The sequence below is a fragment of the Enhydra lutris genome, unplaced genomic scaffold (assembly GCF_002288905.1).
Source record: "Enhydra lutris kenyoni isolate GAN:26980312 unplaced genomic scaffold, ASM228890v2 scaffoldscaffold17, whole genome shotgun sequence".
NCBI lineage: Eukaryota > Metazoa > Chordata > Mammalia > Carnivora > Mustelidae > Enhydra > Enhydra lutris.
This window is the reverse complement of record NW_019154101.1, coordinates 43,038,245-43,057,399: the sequence shown is the minus strand read 5'-3', so window position 1 is coordinate 43,057,399 and position 19,155 is coordinate 43,038,245. Positions and strand designations below refer to the sequence as shown.

General features: G+C 37.4%; 1 protein-coding gene across 2 annotated transcripts in view; it reads right to left on the bottom strand.

Annotated features, from left to right (window-relative positions):
* The window catches only part of LOC111147629 (myosin VI), a 151,943-nt gene that overhangs the window by 95,343 nt on the left and 37,445 nt on the right, over positions 1-19,155 (bottom strand). The window lies entirely within an intron of this gene.

Below are 19,155 nucleotides of genomic sequence, written 5' to 3'. Positions count from 1 at the left end.
TTTAGATAAGGACCAAGCAGAGACTATACCCTCAAGTAACACCTGCTCTGTTACTACCTTCCTTCAACTGTGACTGTAGTGGAGTATGACACTTTGAGCAGTACAAAAACTGGGAAAAATGGTCACAGTTTTTACTTAATGCCCCAGTGTAGCTGGTAACAACACTTCCTTTTATTACCTCAAGTATTCTGAATCACACAATAAATTCAACAGCTGTCCCAGGAATAGTTGTTATTGTGAGGAGTTAACTAAGAGTTTAACAAAAGTCATCTTAAACCTGAGGGATAAAAATGAGACATGTGAAAGACTACCTCCCCTGAGAAACTTATCCTGATTATCTGAGACAACAGGAATGCCTCACCAATGTGGTTCCCTGTATGTATCCTCACATTTTTTTTTAACTGAAGTAAAACTTATACACAATGAAATGTACAATTCCTATGTATACAAGTTGGTGAGTTTCAACAAATACATACACCCATTTAACAAACGCCACAATCAATATATAGAATATTTCCATCATCCCCTGGCAGTTCCCTTATGGTCAATCACTAACCTCCATAGGGATCCAATGTTCTGGTTTGTCTCATTATAAATTAGTTTTTGCCCTTTCTTGAACTTCATATAAATGAAATTTTATAGATTTTATGTGTGGCTTCTTTCACTCAACAAAATGTTTTTTATATTCAACCATGTTGCTGTATATACTAGCCCACTGACCAATTATACCACAATTATTTACCTACTGTCCTACTGATGGACACTGGGATTGTTTCCAGTTTTTGCCTATTGTGAATTCTAATTTTTCAAGTGTTCTTATAAAGCTTCTTTCATGCTTAGCATATTTAACATTTATAATTCAACCCAAAGTGTTCATGACATGTAAAACATTTAATTTTAAAAAGCTCGGATTCTATGAGACTAATGTGTAATAGTGAATTGGCTACTAAGTGATCCCAGATGTTCGAGTTTCAGCATCTCAATGGGAACTTATTTTTCTTTACTTATCTATACTTAAAGAAAAGTTGATGTACATACCATAAACTCTCCTCTTTTGCTGAATTTGCAAATCTGGGATTTCCCATGTGGATGTTCTCAGGTCTATTCTCTCATGAAAGTCAAGGATGTGTAGTATGTAGTTCAGTCAAAAAGCTGTGAACTACTGGCATGTTTTCAATATACTTGTTGGTTAATGTCTTTTATGACATGACTACACAGTGGGATTTGCTTTTCCCAAACAGCAAATGCTATTAGGTTTATGTGTAATTCCAAGATAAGAAGTTTAATGACGATCCATAGAAGTGAATCAGTAACACTGCTTCAGACTTATCACACCTATGTCTACACACTTTACCTAAATAATTCTATGTAGTCCCATGGCTTTAAGTGCCATCTTCAGGTGAGTGACACCCAAGTTTATTGCTCTAGCCCATTAATAGCACTCAGTTGAGTTCTCAGGTGTTTATGTGCCTAGTGGACATCTTCCCACGGGTACCTCTAAAAGATGTAACATTGTTATGATTACATTATTACTCTCTTCCACCACACCAGCCTGTTATTCCTTGTATCAGTAAGGGCACCAACAACACTCAATTCAAATCAAACATGGAGTCATCCTCAGTTCTTCCAGCTCCCTGCGAATTCATATCACTCCCCTAAACCTGTCAATTCTATCTCCAATAGGCATCTCATTTTTACTCACTTTTCTATATTGCCTCTGTTATCTAGTTAAAACTAACAGTCTTTTACCAGGACTTCTGTAATTAACTTAAGCTGCCTATTGTTGCTACTCTTGTCAACCTACATGGATCACCAGAAATCCTACTGAAAGGTAAATCTGATCATGTCCATCCCTATTCCATCAGGGCATGACCTAGTCCCCTCTGTGTTCCCAAGGCCCAACACAGAGCAGGCAAGTTAATAGTCACTGAGTGAATGAATGAATTGTGCATACAGTTTTGAAGAGTAAAAGGAGATGGTGAACTAAAAAGAGGTGAAAGGTCTTAAAAACCTAAGCTTGAAACTAAGCTCCAATGCTGACTAGCTCTTAAGCAAGTTACTTAATCTCTCTGATCATTATCTTTCCTTACCCATAAGTGATATCACTTACCTTACAGAATTGCTATGAGGATTAAGTGACATAAAACTGAGATCATCATCCTAATGGTACCCAACAGATACCTGTCATACTGCTCCTACTTATTTTCCCCAATATCTCTTGTTTGAAGCCACCAGTAAATTTTACAAAAACAGTCTTGCTATTCTTCTAAGTACAGAGGGAAATTACAGAATAGTTATAAAATACCATTTAGTAATAATTATCTGAAAAAAATCACAGGAAAATCCTCAAAGTCCAAAAAAAAAAACCCCCAAAAATGGCAAACTTCCTTGAACTATTCAAATTGCTTTCCCATTCTGAATCATTAGCTGCAACTTCCCAGTTAAGACAACAGATTTAAAGGCACACATCTAATGTTGCCTCTTCATCAAATTCCTAAATCTACAGTAAACTGATTCCTTAAAAAGAAATCAGCCCACAAGGATGGGAAAAAACAAAGAGGAGACAAAAGCAACAGTATTTTGGAAGTTAGAAAGCAAATGGTTAATAGGCAACTGACTCAGCAAACCTGAGAGAGCTGAATCTCAAGTCAGGAATAGGGAAAGATGAAGACAACCCAAATTATACCACTGAATCTCAAAAGACATAATAACTCTACTGCAAAGAAATTTCTAGAACCAAGTCCAAAAAGAGAGAATCTAACATAAGAAAGACTAAGTGAAAGTTGTTTAAGAAAGAGATTTCCTCTAACATGCACTAACATGCACATACTCCACATTGCTAGGCAAATACATCCCCACTCCCATCACTACCCTGAGAGAAGCTTCGAGGTTATTCTCTGAAAAAGACATGCTCTGGAATGAGAAATACCGGAACAATTAAGAATGTGTGTGTGTGTGTGTGTGTGTGTGTGTGTGTGTGTGTGTGTGTATAAATAAATTGCCACATGCTGAAAGAAACTCTCTTCTTAACCAAACTTTAGTTAGGCAACTCTCACCCTGCTTCTTGACAAGGCCATGACACTAAGCCTTCCACGTTGGTCCAATCCTTGATGGGTCTACGTAGGCCAGTTTTAGCAAGAATCCTGATAGGCCAATTTGGAAAAATTCCCTCTCCCTTGATATCTGGCTAAGTTTTTCATCCCCTAACTTTGACGTATAAATCCTTGAACTGCCTTCAAGAATTTCCTATCCTTGCTGTTTTCTCTTAGTTATTTTGTATTCACTGACCCCTCACTCTGCTTATTGGCTATATACCCCAGCTGTCTTTGCTGTATTCATAACTGAGCCCCATCTCTCTCCTCTATCGTAACACCATTTGTTATAGATTGCTATGGACTTAATTTTGTTGTTCCCCCGACAGAAGTCTTATTTTTTAATATGTGAACACTAATGTTTAATACGTGAACACTCCCAATATGACTATATTTAAAGATAGGGCTTTTAGGAGGTAATGAGGTTAATGACATCATAAGTGGTGAGATCCTGATACAATAGGCCCAATGGCTTATGAAAAGAGGAAAAGAGATCCCAGATCCCTCCCCCAACTCCACAATGGCCATGTGATTATACAGCAAGATGGTGGCCATCTGAAAGCCAAAAAGAGAGTCCTTGCTAGAACTCAACCATGCTGGTATCCTGATCTCAGGCCTTCAGCCCCTAGAACTGTGAGAAAATAAACTTCTGTTGTTTTAAAGCATCCAATCTATGTCATTTTGTTATGGCAGACCAAACAGACTAATACACTCCTACTGCAATAATCTTGAATGGTCTTCCCTGTTATTTTAACAAGTGTTGAAATAATTTTCCTTTAATGACATAAGAGCAGAAATGAAATATTCACTAGAAGGTAAAAAAATAACGTTGACACAATTTTACAGAAAGCTAAGAAAAAAAGAGATAGAAGGTGGGCAAAGAAAAAGATATGAAAATTAGACAAATAAAAAGATTAAGCATCAAAATACCAGGAACAGCAGACATCCTGCCCCCCTAAAAAAACAGAAGGGAGAAAATTAAAATGTCCAAAGAAACTGAAAAGCATGATTTTCTAGAGTTTAGCCAAATGCCCATTAAGTCCTCAATTCAGTAACTGGGAAACACACACACACACACAAAGACACCACATCAAATTTCAGATCACCAGAAATAAAGAGAAGATGCTACACATATCTAGAGAAATCAGAAGAAAACAACATGGGCCATATCCAAAGGATCATGAATCAAAATGACGTCAGCAATACTGAAGCAGGAAGTCAACAAAGCAATGCCTATAAAATTCCAAAGGAAAATTATTTCCAACTTAGAGCCCTGTACTTAGGCAAACAAGCAGCCTAAACTGGCACAGTATGACTCAAGAGACAGCTATGTTGAGCACTATCATCAAAGACATCCACTGACCTTGGACCTCATGAAGTTGGCCTAGATTCTCATCTAAACTTGTCTTACTCTAACTCTGTACCGATTATGTATTTGTGTCTGGAGAAACTATGGATACTTCATATCCTCCCCAATTAAATTAAATATTATTTTCTACCTAGTACATGGTTTATATTAGAATAAAACTCTTTTTAAATAAAGTTTCATTTAATTGTTTTTAGAATCCTACCTATAACAAATTATCCCTCAACAATGAATTCCAATTTATTCAACCCACAAAAGACAAAATTATTTTAGACATGTTATTATTTGTTCCCAGAAAACCATTCAGAAAAAACCCATGCAATCAACATTCACACTTATTAAAGCATGTTTGCTTACGAAGAATACTTAAAAAGAAACTTCAAAGGAAATTTTAAAAAGATATCTCAATTCCCAGTGCAATTATACTGGAAACCTTAAACACATTAAAGCCTGATCACATATATGTATCATTAGAGTTAGGTTAGCAAATTTGAAATTCCTTAAGGTTATTAGAGAAAGAACAGAAATATTGTATAATATGCCATCATCAACTAAAAATTACCTAGTTTTTAGAACTTAATTGACAACCATATTTTTTTAAGTAAACATTACAGTAATCTATAGAAGTAGAGTTGACCATTGAATAACATGAGTTTAAACTGCATAGTTCGACTTGTGGATTTTTTTTCAATAAATATATTGGAAATTTTTTTTGGAGATTTGTAACAATTTGAAAAAACTCACAGATAAACCACATAGTCTAGAAATATTGAAAAATTTTAAGAAAAAGGTATATCATGAATTTATAAAATATAGATACAGATTGAATAAAATATATGTAGATGTTACTATAATTTATCATTTGATACCATAAAATATATTTAAATCTACTAAAAAAGTTAAAATTTATAAAAATTTGCACAAACACAGACCATACAAGATACCATTCACAGCTGAAAGAACCATAGACAGTACTGAATCATAGCTACATAAAATTAACTATAGTGCATGGTGTACTACGATAATAATTTCATAACCACCTCCTATTGCTATTGCAATAAGCTCAAGTGTTGCAAGTATCCACTTAAAATACCATGTGACACTAATCATCTCTCAGTGAGTAGTTCATTTCTTCAGTATATTTTGTATTACAGTAAAAAGTGATCTCTTGCAGTTTCCCTATCAATAAAGTTGGGGGGAAGTCTAAAGTTATAAGCAGATGTCCAATTGTTGGGGTGGTGTCAGTACCCCATCCCTCCATGTTTTTCAAGGGCCAACTGTAATCTACAGAAGCACTCATTAATCTATAGAAGGAAATCTGTAGCCTTTCAGAGGTATTATGCTAACTTTTCATTTATTCTTTGTTTAAAGGTTAGAAGCGTAGCACCAGAAGTCTCCCTGGGGACCAGACATATTAAAGGTTACAGTAACAAACAATATACATCCATGTTCTTCCTTCTCAACAATTCCAGTGATAATTGCAATATAAAAACCCTGGGCCACAAGCAGAAAGGGTAGGCCCATACCACAAAACATGAGCCATCACCTACTCCTTTACCTTCCAAGATTACACCTCACATATAATAGCTATGATTCATAACAATGCCTTATATTTTATTGTCTAGGGTATTAGGAATTGAGTACTAACTAAAGGTAATTTAGAGCTGGGCTAAAAGAGCCAGAATAAGATATCATAAAGGAAGAAAGGAGCATTAAGCAGAGTGTGCAGAACCTTTATAAGTCTGCCTTCTCCATAATTTATTCCATGAATTAATTACTTAGTCTCCTATTATGTATTACATACTGCTAACTGGTAGAGATATAATGGTGAACAAAAAGAGACACAATCTGGCCTTGTACAGCTTTCTTTTTTCTTTTTTAAGATTTTATTTTTAAGTAATCCCTATACCCAAATGTGATGTTTGAACTCCCAACCCGGAGATCAAGAGTCACATGCTCCACTGACTGAGCCAGCCAGGTATGCCGTCCTCATGAAGCTTTCTTTTTTTCTTTTTTAAGATTTTATTTATTTATTTGACAGAGATCACAAGTAGGCAGAGAGGCAGGCAGAGAGAGAGGAGGGAGCAGGCTCCCCGCCAAGCAGAGAGCCCGATGCGGGGCTCGATCCCAGGACCCTGAAATCATGACCTGAGCTGAAGGCAGAGGCCCAACCCAATGAGCCACCCAGGCGCCCCTCTCATGAAGCTTTCTAATAGGAAAACTATCAGCTGGAATAACGCAGTAAATAAAACAGATATAAACCCCTGCCCTCCAGGATCTTACATTCTAGTTGGGGGTAAGAAAGTGGCATAGATGTATCAAATCTGCTACTCTTTCATCTGGCCAGGCCCTGGCCTCTCTGGTCAAAAGAATGTTATGCGTACCTATGGCACACAAGCTTTAAACTGGCAGCTACTCTCCTCTATATCAGTATATCCTGAAGGCTATTAGCTTCTCTGGTGTGCAAATACTGTGAAAAAAACAGGGTACCAGGTAACAGCTGGCTATGGTTGGTGTATTCTGTGTGTACCTAGCACAATCTTTCACTGAGCACTTCAGTTCCATAAGAACCTCCTTATTCAACAGAATTCTCCAAAATATTTCAGCAGGGTTCCATCTAGTCACTAAATTACCTTTGAAAAGACCTTCCTAGAAAACATTTCCAAGTTAATCTTGTTCTGCTAATTGTACGAAGTATGGGAATTATATGATTGCTCTAATACTGGATAACACATTCATTAAACATCAGTACTGAAATTTGCTATTACCTTGTTTTTTTTTTTTTAATTTTTTTTTGTGTTTCTTTTTTTTAATTTGACAGAGATCACAAGTAGGCAGAGAGGCAGGCAGAGAGAGAGAGAGGAGGAAGCAGGCTCCCCGCAGAGCAGAGAGCCTGATGCAGGGCTCGATCCCAGGACCCTGGGATCATGACCTGAGCTGAAGGCAGAGGCTTTAACCCACTGAGCCACCCAGGCGCCCCTTACCTTGGTTTTATCAGCAATGACCATCATTAACAAGGGGGATAAAACACCTACCACAAAGTCCAAACTCATGACAAAGAAATAAAATAAGAGGGATGCAGCGGGGAGCCTGCTTCTCCCTCAGCTGTTCCCCCCCGGTTCTGCTCTCTCTTTCTCTGTCAAATAAATTTTAAAAAATAATAATAATAACCTTTGAGGGAAAAGGATGTAAGAACAAATATATTTTATGAGGCCAGATTAAATCACCCCACTCTCTTGCTATTGTTTATTTCTCCAAATGCTATTGTTCTTTTTCATTGCACTTCTCTGATTAAAAACATTTTTAGGGGCACTGGGGTGGCACAGTCAAATAAGTAAGTAAGTAAAAATAATAAAATAAAATAAAGAGGGGTGCCTAAGGGCACTGGAGTGGCACAGTCAAATTAATCAGTTAACTAACTAATTAATTAATAAAATAAGAGGGATGCCTGGGTGGCTCAGTTGGTTAAGAGGCTGTCTTCAGCTCAGATCATGATCCTAAGGTCCTGGGATAGAGCCCCATGTTGTGCTCCCTGCATAGTGGGGAGTCTGCTTCTCCCTCTCTCTCTCTCTGCCCCCAAACCCACTTATGTGCTCTCTCAAATAAATAAAATCTTTACAAAATATAATTTAAAAAATCAGAAACCATCTCAAGATAATAAGATCTAAAACCTACCTCAATTTAATTAAGAAGCCTGATATGCACTCATTTTTTTAGTAAATATTTATCAAGCCCTATAAAAACCCAACCACTGTTTCAGCTTTAGATATTGTTGAGAAAATAAAAGCTCTGTTTCTCAGTCTACATCAAAAAAGACAAGAAATGTTGGGGCATGTAGGTGACTCAGTTAAGCATCTGTCTTCAGCCCAGGTCATGATCCCAGGGTCCTGGGATCGAGCTCCATATCAAATCCCACATTGGGCTCATTGCTAGGGGGAAGTCTGCTTCTCCTTCCCCCTCTGCCTGCCACTCCCCCTGCGTGTGTTCTCTCTGTCAAATAAATAAAATCTTAAAAAAAAAAAAAAAGTAAAAAATGTCTAGGTCAGCTATGACACTCTTTCTGGTTATAATAGTAGTAGGTCCAACTGATCTTAACCATGATCCTGATGTACAGCTATATTATACTTCCAAATAAGCCTCAGAAAGCCCAATGTACTGATTAATATTTAAAGCTAAGTCTATGACCATGTGATTCTTAGAAACAGACTCAGAACACCAAGGCTAACTTCAACTTAACTGGTACAGCTAAAATTAACTTGCCAACCAAAAAAAGAGGGTTAAAAAAATAAAAGCAAGTATTTTATTGGTAACTTCATTATATGGTTATTAAGTATTAAAAATATTTACAAAATGATTTTAGTTTCTCAAAAAACAAAGAAAGGTCTCAAATACACAACCTAACCTCGCACCTAAAGGAGCTGGAGAAAGAACAGCAAATAAAGCCTAAACCCGGCAGAAGAGAATTAATAAAGATCGGAGCGGAAATCAATGAAATAGAAACCAGAAGAACAGTAGAACAAATCAACAATACTAGGAGCTGATTCTTTGAAAGAATTATGATAAGATCAATAAACCCCTGGCCAGACTTACCAAAAGAAGAGAAAGGACCCAAATCAATAAATTCATGAATGAAAAAAACAGAGATCACAACCAACAAAGAAATACAAACAACTATAAGAACTTACTATGAGCAACTATATGCCAACAAATTAGGCAAACTGGAAGAAATGGATGCATTCCTAGGAATGTATAAACTACCAAAACTGAAAGAGGAAGAAAGAGAAGACCTGAATGGACCCATAAGTAGCAAGGAAATTGAAGCAGTTATCAAAAATCTCCCAACAAACAAGAGTATAGGGCTAGGGGCGCCTGGGTGGCTCAGTGAGTTAAAGCCTCTGCTTTCAGCCCAGGTCATGATCTCAGGGTCCTGGGATTAAGCCCCACATCAGGCTCTCTGCTCAGCAAGGAGCCTGTTTCTCCCTCTCTCTCTGCCTGCCTCTCTGCCTACTTGTGATCTCTCTCTGTCAAATAAATAAATAAAATCTTTAAAAAAAAAAAAAAAGAGTACAGAGCCAGATGGCTTCCCAAGGGAATTCCATAAAACATTAAAAGAAGAATTAATACTTATTCTTCTGAAGCTGTTTCAAAACACAGAAATGGAAGGAAAACTTCCAACCTCTAAGAGGCCAGCATTACCTTGATCCCAAAACCAAAGACCCCCCCCCACTAATAAGGAGAATTACAAACCAATATCCTTGATGAACATGGATGCAAAAATTCTCACTAAGATAGACTAGCCAATAGGATCCAAAAGTACATTAAAAGGATTATTCACCTGGGCTGCAAGATTGGTTCAACATCCGCAAATCAATCAATGTGATACAATATATTAATAAAACAAAGGACAAGAACCGTATAATCCTCTCAATAAATGCAGAAAATCATTTGACAAAGTACAGCATCCTTTCTTGACTAAAACTCTTCATAGTATAGGGATAAAGGGAACATACCTCAATATCATAAAAGCCATACACAAAAAGCCGACAGCAAATATCATTCTCAATGGGGAAAAACTGAGAGCTTTTCTGCTAAGGTCAGGAACACGCCAGGGATGTCCACTATCACCACTGCTATTCAACATAGTACTAGAAGTCCTAGCCTCAGCAATCAGACAACAAAAAGAAATAAAAGGCATCCAAAACGGCAAAGAAGTCCAACTCTCACTCTTTGCAGATGACATGATACTCTATGTGGCAAGTCCAAAAGACTCCACCCCCAAATTGCTAGAACTCATACAGGAACTCAGCAAAGTGGCAGGATATGAAACCAATGCACAGAAATCAGCTGTATTTCTAAACACCAACAATGAGACAAAAGAAAGAAAAATTAAGAAGTCAATCCCATTTCCAGTTGCACCCAAAACTGTAAGATACCTAAGAATAAACCTAACTGAAGAGGCATGGGATCGGAACTCAGAAAACTATAGAACACTCATGAAAGAAACTGAAAGAGACAAAAAGAAATGGAAAAACGTCCCACACTCATGGACTGGAAGAAAAAATACTGTTAAAACATCTATGCTACCTAGAGCAATCTATACATTTAATGCAATCTCTATCAAAATGCCAACAACTTTCTTCACAGAGCTGTAACAAATACTCCTAAAATTTGTATGGAACCAGAAAAGACCCTGAATAGCCAGAGGAATGCTTTTGATAAAGAAAAGCAATGCTAGTGGCATCACAATGCTGGACTTCAAGCTCTATTACAAAGCTGTAATCATCAAGAAGTATGGTACTGGCAAAAAAAAAACAAACAAACATACAAATCAATGGAACAGAACAGAGAATCTAGAAATGGACCCTCAACTCTATGGCTAACTAATCTTCAACAAAGCAGGAAAGAATATCCAGTGGAAAAACGAAAGTCTCTTCAACAAATGGTGTTGGGAAAATTGGACAGACACATGCAAAAGAATGTAACTGGACCATTTTTTCTCTACCATACACAAATTTAGACTCAGAAATGGATAAAAGACCTAAATGTGAGACAGGAATCCAGCAAAATCCTAGAGGAGAACATAGGCAGCAACCTCTCTGACCTCGGCCACAGCAACTTCTTTTTTTTTTTTTTTTTTAAAGATTTTAGTTATTTATTTGACATAGAGAGAGAGATCACAAGTAGGCAGAGGCAGGCAGAGAGAGCGGGGGAAGCAGGCTCCCTGCTGGGCAGAGAGCATGATGTGGGGCTCAATCCCAGGACCCTGAGACCATGACCTGAGCCGAAGGCAGAGGCTTTAACCCACTGAGCCACCCAGGCACCCCAGCCGCAGCAACTTCTTGCTAGACATGTCTCCAAAGGCAAGGGAAATAAAGGCAAAAATGAATTACTGGGACTTCTTCAAGATAGAAAGCTTTTGAACAGTAAAGGGAATAGTCAACAAAACCAAAAGACAACCAACAGAATGGGGGAAGATATTTGCAAATGTCTTATCATATAAAGGCCTAGTATCCAAAATCTATAAAGAACTTATCAAACACAACACCCAAAGAATAATCCAATCAAGAAATGGGCAGAAGGTATGAACAGATATTTATACAAAGAAGACACTTACATGGCCAAAAGATGCATGAAAAAATGCTCAACATCACTTGGCGTCAGGAAATACAAATCAAAAACCACAATAAGATACCACCTCATACCAGTCAGAATGGCTAAAATTAACAACTCAGGAAATGACAGGTGTTACCAAGGATTTGAAGAAAGGGGAACACGGTTCTAACATGGTTGATGGGAATGCAAGCTGATGCAGTCACTCTGGAAAACAGCAGGGAGGTTCCTCAAAAGTTGAAAATAGAGCTATCCTACGACCCAGCAAATACACTACTAGGTAACTACTCCAAAGATACAAATGTAGTGATCTGAAGGGGCACCTACACCCCAATGTTTATAGCAGCAATATCCATAATAACCAAACTATGGAAAGAGCTCCAATGTCCCTCAACAGACGAATGGATACAAAAGGCACAATAGAATACTACTCAGCCATCAAAAAAATTGAAATCTTGCCAATTGCAATGAGCTAGATGAAAGTAAATGCTATCAGGCTTAGAGAAATAGGTCAACCAGAGAAAGACAATTACCAAATGATCTGCCTCACATGTGGAATTTAAGAAAAAAAAAAAAACAGAGGGTCATAGGAGAAGAGAGGGAAAAATAAATCAAGACGAAATCAGAGAGGGAGAGACTCTTAATCAGAGGAAACAAACAGGGTTGCTGGAGGGAAGAGGGATGCGGGAGATAGGGTAACTGGGTGATGGACATAAGGAGGGGAAATGATGTAATGAGCCCTGGATATTATATAAGACTGATGAGTCATTGAACTCTACCTCTGAAACTAATAATACACTATATGTTAATTAATTGAATTTAAATTTTAAAAAAGTCTCTGTCTAGTAAAATAAAAAAACAAAGTTACACAGATTGCACAGCTGAATGCCAACAATAACAATAAAAGGTCTGAGTTGAAATTAAAAATAATAACAATAATATGGAGATAATCTATACTAAGATAACCTGGTCAAAATGTAGATCATTCTAGAGAAAGTCGTACATTCTCAGAAACTAAACATTTCAGTTTATTTCAGAACCCCAAAATTTCTTTTACAGAGGGTGAAATACCAGAATAGCAAGATATTAATTTATCCCAGGTGATTCAGATTTTCCATACCCTGTGACTAATCTTATATACTGTCCAATGATTACACCCAGAAGTTATTCAATTTTGTACTTAGTGCTAGATTTATTTTTTTTAATATTTTATTTATTTATTTGACAGACAGAGATCACAAGTAGGCAGAGAGGCAGGCAGAGAGAGAAGAGGGAGCAGGCCCCCTGCTAAGCAGAGAGCCCGATGCGGGACTCCATCCCAGGACCCTGGGATCATGACCTGAGCCGAAGGCAGAGGCTTTAACCCACTGAGCCACCCAGGCACCCCTTAGTGCTAGATTTAAAGGTTACTTCTTAAAAGTTTGTCAGTCTTTTAAGAAAAGGAGTTTCTAAAAGACTGAAGACCTTAATTCACTGTCTCCACCATGGGATAATGTTGATGTCCCAATAAGCAGTTAATGAAATTTTAAGTTGGTCTTCAAACCCAAAAGAAAGGCCTTTTCTCCTGAAGGATCCTGCTGTATAAAATGTCCCCATTCTGCTCAAATTGAAATATTCTACAGTTTAAATCCCAGGCCTTGACTCAATGTTACTCCGATTTTTCAGACTTAAAGATCTTTATGTGAGCAAACCACAATCTGGACAGTACACCATCATCAATCAAGGTCATAGGAAGTTTGAACATTCCTTAGTCTTTTAAACACATCACTGACAATTCTAGCTTTTTACCTCTCCTAAAATGTGCATAATACAAGCTGATTTTCACCTACAAACAGCAACACCATTTTAAGAGTTGACCCCAAGTCCAATCCAATTCAGTCCACATAGTTCTCCTAAGATAGGTACTCATTAAATGGAAAACAAACTCTCAAATGCTATGATCAGGAGGAATAGACTCTGAGACACACAAATTAAAAAGAGTAGAATGTGTTATTCTACTACAATTTCTGTCACTCTTACATAAATGAGATGATAAAAGCTAGGATATACAATAAAGTTTTCATGTAATTCATAAAACTAAGTGGTTTTTCCTTAACATTACTAACTTGGGCTGCATGTGCCTGGGTATATCACACAAAAACAAGAACTAAAGACAATTTTCTTCTCACAGCTGGTATGGAGTTCAATTTAATTAGTCAAGGGAAACAAAAAATGACAATAATGTTTCACAGACCACTCACTATGTACCAGACATTGCACTTGAGTACTGGAATATGTTATCTCACTTAATTTTTACTACATTCCGGTTTGGAAGTTTGAGGCAAATTGCCCCAACAGAGTTAACTAAGAAATGAATGTAGGGAGAAGATAAGAATCCTGTGTGACCCCAAGTCCAAACACATAACCACTGCACTACACAGCTCTGCCTACTCAAACTTCTTACCTGCACCACTGGTTTATATTTATCAGTAGGTCTAAAAGACCTGTTTGTATAATATACTACGTTGTCCTAACCTATTTTTTAATGGCACAAGAAATAAACATAATCTAAAAGATATCTAAAGACTTCATGAGGGGCACCTGGGTGGCTCAGTCAGTTAAGTGTCTGCCTTTGGCTCAAGTCACAATCCAGGATCCTGGGATGGAGCCCCACATCCAGCCCCCAGCTCAGCAAGGAGTCTACTTCTCTCTCTTCCTCTCTATACTCCCCACCCCTGGCTTGTGCTCTCTCTTACTCACTCTCCCTAATAAAATCTTTAAAAAAAAAAAAAAAAAAAAAAAGACTTCATGAAAATCCCCTCAATACTTCTTGCATAAACATTAAAATGTTTATTATTTCTTACTTGTAATTTGGACTTAAATTCTTTAATGGGTAGACCACAAGAAAGTACACACCAGAAGTTATTTTTTTTCCCTCACACCAGAAGTTCTTCACTTGAATGGTTTGTGCTAAAAGGTAAACATGATGACATGTGGAGTTAATTTTATCTTCCAGGTAACACTGCATTTAAATGACTAGCTGAGATTCAGACAAATATTTAAAGGAGTGGAGCATTTCATCAGATTTTCATTTTATTGATTTAGTTACGAAATATTGTTACATTATTGTTTCTTAATTGACATATCAATAAAAATATGCAGTAAGAATATTCAGATATTTCACAAAATGAGAAACTTGAACTATCTTTTAAATTTCTTTTTTAAGATTTTATTTATTTGACAGAGAGAGACAGCAAGAGAGGGAACACAAGCAGGGGGAGTGGGAGAGGCAGAATCAGGTTTCCCTCAGAGCAGGGAGCCTGATACGGGGCTCAATCCCACAACCCGGGGATCATGACCTGAGCCGAAGGCAAATGCTTAATGACTAAGCCACCTATGCACCCCTTGAATTTCTTTTTTTTTTTTTTAATAAATTTTATTTATTTATTTGACACACAGAGAGAGAAATCACAAGTAGACAGAGAGGCAGGCAGAGAGAAAGGGGGCGGGCGGTGGGGGGGGGGCAGGCTTCCTGCTGAGCAGAGAGCCTGATGCAGGACTCGATCCCCGGACGCTGAGATCATGACCTGAGCCAAAGGCAGAGGCTTAACCCACTGAGCCACCCAGGCGCCCTTGAATTTCTTTTTTAAATGTAATTTAATTAATTACTTCAAATCCCACACCATAACTTGCTTTGATGATCATATCTACAAAGCTATCTGTAAAAAAAAAAAAAAAGTCTTGTCACCTTTGGCTGGGATCCCCCTTACCTTTTCAACATCAGAAACTCATGAGGCTTAATCCTTGGACTGCGTTTGTCTCTCCACTCTCATCCCCTAGATTTCTTGTCTAGTCTTAAATATTTAAACATTACCCACATGCTAATAATGCCCAAATTTCTATCCTCAGGTAACACCTCTCCACTGAATTCCAGATATCTATAGAGTTCATAGCCTACTTAATATCACTACTTAGGAAACCAAAAGCCATCTCAAAGTTATCATATTCTAAAACGACCTACCATCTCCCCTTTCAAATTTATTCCTTTTATAGACTCTTCTTCTCTCACAAAATGACAATTTCATCCTTACTCTTGCACACACCAAAAATTTTGATGTCATCCTCAACTCTCCTCTCTCCCTTTCTACATCAAATCCTTTGACAAATCCTGTTGGTTCTTTTAAATTACATCTAGAATCTGACCAGGTCTCACCAGTGCAACCAGCTCCACCCTGTTCCTAGTCAACACTGGCTTTCACCAAAAGTACTGTCGTAACTTGCAGCAGCTTTTTCTGCTTCCTCTGTTGCCTACGCAGAGTCAGTGCTCAGTATGGCAGTTTGATCCTTTTATAGCATAAATTATGTGGTATTCTCTGCTCAACATTCTCCAGTACCTCCCATCTCGCTCACATAAAAGCCCAACTCTTCACCGTGGCCCACAAGATTCTTCACAAATTGTATCCCCTGCTCATAAGCATTCTGGTGTAGTCTCCCCCCACTCCCCTTCTCACTCACTCTACTTGATTCGTGATGGTCTCCTTGCTATTCCTTGAATGCACTAGGCATGCATCCATTTCAGGACTCTGGAACTTACTCATTCAATACCTCTGCCTAAAAGATACCAGTAAACTTTGCTCCCTATCTTCTTTAAGTCTTTGTTCTATTATCTTATCAGGGAGGCTTCATACACCACCTTTCATAAAATAGCAACCCCATCCATCCACTCAAAACCAGCACACCCTAACACCCTTGCCTACTTTGTTTTTCCTACAGCCCTTAACATCTGACATATATTATTTACTTATTTAGAGTACAAGCTTCTTGAACCCAGCGGCTTTTTAAAAAATTCACTGCTATGAATGTAGAAGCCTAAAAACAGTGCTTGGCACAAAACAGACATCTATTAAACTGACTAATTAATTTTATAGCTCTGTCACCTATAAAATAGCTAGTGTTACTACAGTGAAGCAAAAAACCAAAAGCAAAAAAACAACAGCTCAGCTGGCCTACACCACCTCCATCACAGCAAATATAAACCTTCCATCAGGCTTTTTGAAATACTGAAAATAGATTAAGGAGATCCACTTGTACTTGAAGGCCCTTGAGATAGGAATCTTAGTACTTCTTCAGCAGTTCCCAGGTCCTGAGTGCTCTTGATTTTGTTAGGGAACATACCTCATGGTACGCATTTGTAAATGGTAGTGTTAATCCATTCATATTCATTCAGCTTCATACCAATTCCGAATTTTCTTTGGTTAAAGTAAGACCCGATGTCACTTTTCTTATGTGACTAAATATTAAGCAAACAACAATCTAAGGAAAAGAAGGCCAATGTCCATTCTTAGCTAGGCATTCCCACTTCACAGGAGAACTTTCCAAAAGTTCATTATATACTGAGATGGGTCTCTGGTTAAATGTTCTTAAATAGTGAGAAAGGCTTTTAGGAAGCAGTTTTACAAGAGGGCATAAATTTTAACTTTTAATTAGTCATAGAGTAAATACTGCAGATTCCTCCAGACATTTGAGTTTAAAAAAAAAAAAAAAAAAGTCAACTTAATGTAATAGAATCAATAAATCTTTCTCACAGAATTAGTCCTCAACCAGATATCCTAAGATAAATGGGTAAAAGCCTCACAGTGAACCATATGTTATCTAATAATATTTTCTAGTCTCTGGGGTAACAATAATTTCACTCACTTTGAAAGAATAAACTGAAAAATACTTACGAACTTTAGGAACAATTTTTCTTTCTCAACTACCAACCACCAGCATAAAAGGCAACCATCAGAACACTAAAATGCTAATCCTCTGACAAATCCATTCCAAAATAGCTCCTATAGAAAATACAGATTTACTTGATTTTAGTTCTTCTTACTTGTATGAAGAACTATATACTTCTCTTGTGATGACAAATACTAACCCTCAAGCAGTAATAGAATGATGAGACTCTGTAAGTACTTTAACAATAAGTCTTCCTACAAAATGTAGTATCTTCAGCACATGATGTCACATATTTATGGGGGAACTGTTTGGGGAAAGTGAAATTTCAAGGGGCTTTGTACCATGAAGTAGCATTATTACAAATAAATCCTGTGAGGATGTACTGAATTCCTATTATGATGTTAGGCATAGCACCAAAAAAATAAAAATTGTATTTCTCATCCTAAACAAAAAACAAAAGCACACTTTTTTCTAAAACAAAACAAAACAGAAGCACTTGTAGAAATAAAATCCTAAAAATCCCTAAAATTACAACATTATCTCCCATTGTCATTAAAAGAATTCCAACTAATTATTTCGGGGCAGGGGGAGGGGAGGTGGTACAGAGGCTAGAAAGAAGTACTCAAGAAGTAAGTGCTGTGCGATGTCTCTAAGCAGTATAAAGTGGACAAAGTCACTTTCCTTATCTTTTCTCTCTTTCCTTATCTTTTCTCCAACTGAGAACACAAACTTGGGCCCAAAAAAACAGGCAAAAATCAAGGCATAAGGGCTATTTTAATTCCCTGAGATGAAGACTCAAACCCCAAACTATAAACCTTACTTTTCGTTAAGTAAATGGGGGGCCGAGAGAAGGGGGTTGGGCGACAAAGCAAATGTTTTCTTGCCTTATAAAGAAGTCTACATTTGCGTGCCTTATTAATTCCTTAGGACTAATACTTTTTTAAAGTATTAATATGAACATTCCAAACACTGATGATATCTACTATGTTCACATTGCTTTTTCCTGATCTTTCATCCTGTCCCTTTCTCACCGATAAACATCTTGTTCTTCCCTGGCTGAAGTGTTTCATATAATTAAGTGACCAAAGTAAAATACTTTTATATAGGAACATCAAGGCAGGATTACTTTGCCTGAGTGAAGTCAGCCCAAGGGGACCTATGTGGGCTTTAGAAAGAGCAATTTAAGCTGATCCTGAAGGTCCAAGAATTTCAACAAATAGAGAATTATGGAGTGGTATTCTATACAAATAAAATGGCAAACAAATTTTAAAATGTGGAACTGTAACTGGAGGACAGACTGCGAAAGAGGAGAAGAAAAAAGATTTGGTAGAAGATGAAGCTGGAAAGACAGACCCATGTCAGAGTATAAATGTCCTTAACTCTAATTCTTTATTCTACAGGCAATGATGAGCAAGCTAATTAAATTGGCATGTTGAAAAGATTACTGTGTTCTGGTAGAAGAGACTGTAAGAATTCAATAAGATGAGGGGGAAAAAAACCAAGATATCAAAATGAGGGCAGTATCAGAGAGAATGACAGAATGGGATAGATACCAGATAGCAAATAGTTACTAAGTGCATGAATCAACAAATAAATGGAACAGATTTAGTAGCTGACTGGGTATTTCAAACCAAATTTAAAAAAAAAAAAAAAAAAAGCCAACTAAGGGGTGCCTGGGAGGCTCAGTCAGTTAAACATCTGACTTCAGCTCAGGTCATGGTCTCGGGGTCCTGGGATTATGCCCCACACTGGGCTCACTGCTCAACAGGGAGTCTGCTTGTCCCTCTCCCTTTGCCCCTCACCCCACTCATGCATGCTCACTTGCTCTCTCTAATAAATAAAATCTTTCCAAAAAAAAAAAAGGAAAGAAAAATTAATACTGTATGA